We start from the raw sequence: 6,020 nt of genomic DNA on the forward strand, positions 1-6,020 counted from the left end.
CAAGGACTGTGATATTGCAAACCTGTTTTGGGATTTTACAACCAACAGAGCATTAGACTTTAGACAAGAAAAAGAAGACAGCTCACAGTTCACTGGACTCTAGATAGGGAAAAGAAAAAGGCTCACAGGGCACTGGACTCTAGACAGGGAAAAAGCAAAAAAATTAGAATTGTGGAGTTGTGCACGCTCCACTGGTTGTGAGAAAATTTTATTGTCCTTCGATTGCATTGTAACTCACCCAAATATGTGTTCAGACTGGAATTGTTAATGTTTGTAACCTCTGCTATGCTATGCAAATGTTTATGGATACAAGAGGTCAGAGTTCATTCTAACAGGAATGTAATGTATAGCTTACAAGTCTTAGGGTAAAATGTGTTTAGAAAGGCAGATTAAGGCTTTGATATAGCAAGAGGCACTCGAGACGTTTCCACACCTGTTTTAAAAGGCCATTTTAACTTGGTTCATCCACTCCTCTTTGCAGGAGATCGTTGCAGCCAAGAGAGCATAGATGTTGCTTCCTGATGAGCTCCTGTTGAAAAAAAAAAAAAAAAAACGGTTTAGAGGAATATGGCATCGAACCATGCCCCATTCCCCCCTAACGTTCTTTGTTACAGAGGCTGATTTGGCCAGAGACAGGAAAGGTTTTCTTGCCTCCAGGGGGCCTAAGGCAGAACACGCATGACGGAAAGTGTGATTCAATGACGAGTAAACTCTGGTAGGTTGAAGAAAGCCGCCTGAGTCTGGCACAGTCATCTGTCCTGTTGCAGAAGCACAGGTATCATTTTATTAATTTAAGAAGGGGGAATTGTTGGGGCCCAAATATCGATTATGATATTTCAGATACAAGCTCAAATCTCCCTTTGTCTTTTAGATATAGGCTGGTTACCTCCGGATGGCCTGGCCAAGGTGGAGAATGGCTCCTAGTTTGTGTAACAATAGACCTAGGACACCGCGTGGACCCACACCCATCAGGGGGGCTGGTGGAACATGCCTTGTACCAGAAGGCTGGTGCCCTTGTGGAATGTCTGAGAGCTTGTGTACGTGCCTTCTAGGACTTTCTTGAGGATTAAAGGAAATATTTTATATCAGCTCTCTACATGATGACAGATGTCTTCTACCAGTACCCCCACTTTTGGAAAGCTATTTAAGAGGATGCTTGAATAAACCGTGCACTCCAGTACTGACTGAGAGCCCTCCTGAGATGACAAGACGTCTCTGTCTCGTCCTTAATGCCATTGGGTAGCTAGGGCTTCCTGATGCACACTCCCCGACTCAGGGTTGGCCCCAGGGCTGCTCGGATGGTTCCAATTGCAGCCCCAAAGACATCAGTATGGAATAGATGGCCAATGTAGCATGGGACTTGAAACAGGCCTTCGGCCTGCCAGCTACCATCATGCAGACCACAACAGTCTGGGCAATGAGGAGCAAGGACTTTCCTGCCCTGAGCTCATTATGCCATAAACCCTACACAAACACACTCATGTCTTTTTATAGCATCAGAAAATACTGAATAGCAATAAATTTACATTTAGTGGTTTCTTTTTTTTTTTACAGGTTCATCTTTTTATTGGACATGTTAACAAAAGGCTTAGTCAAAAAGACCAAAGCCCATGTCATCATCAGACTCCTCAGATTCTTCCTTCTTTGCTTCCACTTTCCTCTCCTCAGCTGAGGCAGCAGCGGTAGAGGGGGCAGGACCACCTGCTGGTGCAGCCCCAGTTGCTGAGCAGATCCACCAGCCCCCCAATGTTGACATTGGCCAAGGCCTTTGCAAACAGGCCAGGCCAGAAAGGTTCAACATTGACACCAGCTGCTTTAATGAGGGCATTGATCTTATCCTCGGTGACCGTCACCTCATTTTCGTGAAGGATGAGGGTGGAGTAGATGCAGGTGAGCTCGAAGATGGAGGTCATGTTTCGGACTGAAGGCACAGTGCTAGTCGCCAGATGAAGTGAGGGCCTCACCCCAACTCAGCGTTAGATTCCTCGGAAGAACCGAGCACCATGGCGGCAGCTGAGGAAAGGCATTCAGAGGTTTCAATAACAACAATTTGTCATATAATCCACCTACCTCAGAAGCCTGCCCGGGACTAATGCAGAATCTTTTGTTCCAATCCGAACGACTGATATCACACAGCATACAATGAATGTATCTATATTTCTTTTCTCTTCTCTCTCTGTTTTTTTTTTTTTTTCTTTTTTCCAGACAGGGTTTCTCTGTGTAACAGTTCTGGCTGTCCTAGAACTCACTTTGTAGACCAGGCTGGCCTCAACTCACAGAGATCCACCTGCTTCTGCCCTCCCAAAGCTGGAATTAAAGGCGTGCGCCACCACCCGGCACACCTATATTTCTATGTGCATATAGACGGGCTACAGAATGGATACAAATTATTCCGGGTGGTGGTGGTGCATGCCTAAAGTCCCAGCACTCCGGAAGCAGAAGCAGACAGATCTGTGAGTTCGAGTCCAGCCTGGTCCACAGATTGAGTTCCAGGACAGCCAGCGCTACACAGAGAAATCCTGTCTTGAAAAACCAACAAACAAAAGTTGGAGCAGCCTCACGGAGTTCCAGCAGTTTGGGGAGCCGAGAAAGAGTCTATGTTGAAAGATAATGAAGAAGACCAAGGCCAGGTAGGGGCTGCTGGGGTCAGGGTTGAAGGGTGAAGCTGCCAAGCTTACGAGGTAAAAGGCCAAACTGGGTCCAGAGTAGGAAAGGGCAGGTTCGAATACTGGTCCAGTGGTCCAGGTGGGCAAACTGGTGTCTGGCAGGCAACTCACTAGGTAGTGTCAACGAGGGGAACTGAACCAAGCCAACACACCAGGAACAATTAGGGAGTGCTCCTCTTGTTGGTCCTTGACACACACACAGCAAGTATCAGATGGGGGATGAATTGAAGTGGGCCATGCCACCGGTGTCCATCACTTTCTGGGACCCAGGGGAAGGAGTTACACCTTTCCTTGGTTGGTTGTGTCTGATAAATTCTTGGTCCTGGTTTTACCTGAAGTAATGCGTGCCCCACAATCTCGATTGACCTCAGTAAACAGAGTAGCCTTTTTCTACTGCCAGGAATACATCATGTGTCAACCTTGAATTACCCACATAGATGATGCAGCTTCTGGGTCCACCCAGGGGCTGTGGTCATTCTTCTCCCTCAGGACAAAGCCAAAGGCTGCTTGTAAAATGGATGACGGTGGAGTCACCTAGAGCAATGCACAGTGTTTTATACAATATGGACTAAGTTAGGGTAGGGATCAGCCTAATGGACAGAGCCCTATTCTGCCTCCCTACCAGTATGAAAGGCAGGAAGACCCACCCCACTGATGTCAGCCATGGACCCAGAGCCAGGCAGAGAGAGAGCACCATGCCTGAGAAGCTCTCTGAGCCCCATCCAAGGTCATTTCCTGGGCCCAGGCCACCAGAGAACCCTGGAGTGCAGGAATCCAAAGCTGGAGCCTGGGTGTCTGTCTCTCCATGGGGGGCAGAGAAGGAAGTTTAGGAAGGCCTTGGGGTGAGGAGCAGTTAGGAGTCTGTAAACTTGGTATAGCGGAATGGAGGGAGGGAGGGAGGGAGGGAGGCAGTAGGACAGGTATGAAAGGCTTAGTCTGGACAGGAAGGACTAGGGAAGGCTTCCAGAGCCACTGCACAGGGAATTCACAGGTGCCCTCTGTGGATGACGGGAGAAGAGGCCCAGCGTGTCTGTGTAGACACACGAGGAAGGGAGGACAGCTGAAAGCTGATGAGAAGGGTGGAGAAGTGCTCAACGGGTGGAGGAGGGTTGGAGGAGGGTGGGAGGAGGGGTGGGAGGAGGGTGGGGGAGGAGGGTGGGGAGAGGGTGGGAGGAGGTGGGGGAGGGTGGGAGGAGGGGAGGAGGGTGGGAGGAGGGTGGGAGAGGGGTGGGAGGGGGGTGGGAGGAGGTGGAGGATGGGTGGAGGAGGGGTGGGGTGGTGGAGGAGGGTGGTGGGAGGAGGGTGAGGCGGTGGAGGAGGGTGGGGTGGTGGAGTGTAGATGGAAGTTTCTGTCCCAATGCCATTCAGTCCCAAATAAACACACAGAGGCTCATATTATAAACTGTTTGGCCTATGGCTCAGGCTTCTTATTGGCTAGCTCTCTCAAGTACTAACCCATTTCTATTAAACTATGAGTTGCCTGAGGCTGTGGCTTACCCATAATGCTCTGGCATGTTACTCCTTCAGTGGCTACATGGCATCTCTCCCTCAACTCACTCACCCTGTTCTTCCCAAAATTCTCCTAGTCTGGTAGCCCTGCCTATACTTCCTGCCTGGCTACATCCTTCCTGTCCATTGGCCAAAACAGCTTTATTCATCAACCAATAAGAGAAACATGTATTTACAGCATACAGAAGGACGTCCCCCATCAGTGGAGGAAGGTGGAGGGTGGTGGGAGAATGTTGGGAGGATGGTGGAGGAGGGTTTGGGGAGGACAGTGGAGAGTGGCAGGAGGGTGGTGGGAGAAGGGTGTGAGATAGTTGAGGATGGTGACAACTGACACCACTATTTTATTTTCTATTTTGATTTTCAAGACAGAGTTTCTCTGTATAACAGTCCTGGCTGTCCTGTAATTCACTGTGTAGACCAGGCTAGCCTGGAACTCACAGAGATCCTCCTGCCTCTGCATCCTGAGTGCTGGGATTAAAGGCGTGCGCCACCACCACTCTGCAGAAATGAGAGGTTTAAAGGAAGGCTAAATATGAAATGGAATAAAGAGAGTGCTATCCTCAAGGTAAAACCCCACTCAGCTAATCCTGCAACTGTGAAGGAAAAAGTTATGTAGGTGTAATTTATGAAGGGGAGACGGGTTCCAGCCCCAACAGACAACAGAGCTTGGCAGCTTCAGCCATGTGGTTCTGGCCTTGTCAAGAAGGATCCAAGAGTGAAGGGGCTGTGGAATCTTCCTGTGCAGTGAAGGAGCACTTCTGAGGCCAGGTGTGGGCGGGGTGTCCCTTCATGGAGGCCTGGAGAGGCCATTGCATGAAGCTGATGAAGCCTGGATTGCCTTGGAGACCCCAAGATGCCAGGTATGCCAGAGCTATGGGACACTGACCAAAGAGAGCAGCAGACAGGCTATAAAATGCCTAAGAGAGAAAAATGTGTTGCAGTCAGCGAAATTGCAAGGAATGGGAGACATAAAGAGCCATCAAATAAGCCCTTTGATAGCATCAGACATAGAGATACAGAATTTGAAGTTTATCCTGCTGAGTTCTGATTTTTTTTTTTGCTATGTCCCCTTTCTTCCCTTCTAGAATGATAATGTATGTTCTATGCCATTGTGTGTTAGAAATAATTTCACAGGAGGTCACAATAAAAAGACTGACTTGAGTCTCAGACTTTGATCTCTGAGACAGTGCTAAAACTGAGAGACTACAGGGACTTTTTTTTAATGTACATTGGTGTTCTGTGTGCATGTACATCTTCGTGAGGGTGTCAGACACCCAAGAACTGGAGTTACAGACCCAGTTGCCTTGTGCACACTGGGAATTGAACCCAGGTCCTTTAGGAGAGCACCCAGTGCTCTTAACCATTGAGACATCCCTCCATCCCCCAACGGGTTCTTTTAAAGTTGGCCTGAATGCACTTTCATCATTACATGGCCATGAGTTTGTGGGGTCCAGGGAGTAGAATGTGGTGGTTTGAGTGAGAATGGCCCTTATAAGCTCATGTATTTGAATGCTTGGCCCCCTGCTGGTGGAACTGTTTAAGAAGGATTAGGAGGTGTGGTTTTGTTGGAAGAGATGTGTCACTGTAAATGGGTTTGGAGGTTTCAAAAGCCCTCACCAGGCCCAGGCTCTCTCTCTGCCTCCAACTTGTAGATAAGATGTAAGCTCTCAGCCACTGCTCCAGAGCCTGCCTGCCTGCCATGCTGCCATGATCCCCCATGATGGTCATGCACTCACCCTCTGGCACTGTAAGCAAACCTCCAATCAAATGCTTTCTTTTATAAGTTGCCATGGTCACAGTGTCTCTTCACAGCAATAGAACAGTGACCGAGACATGGAGGAAAGG

The 6,020-nt window shown here is 48.8% G+C and overlaps 1 pseudogene; it reads right to left on the reverse strand.

Moving 5' to 3' along the window:
* Positions 1-1,588: 1,588 nt before the first annotated feature.
* On the reverse strand, positions 1,589-2,095 carry LOC100761847 (annotated as a pseudogene).
* Between the last annotated feature and the right edge of the window lie 3,925 nt (positions 2,096-6,020).

The sequence above is a fragment of the Cricetulus griseus genome, chromosome 5 (assembly GCF_003668045.3).
Source record: "Cricetulus griseus strain 17A/GY chromosome 5, alternate assembly CriGri-PICRH-1.0, whole genome shotgun sequence".
Taxonomy (NCBI): domain Eukaryota; kingdom Metazoa; phylum Chordata; class Mammalia; order Rodentia; family Cricetidae; genus Cricetulus; species Cricetulus griseus.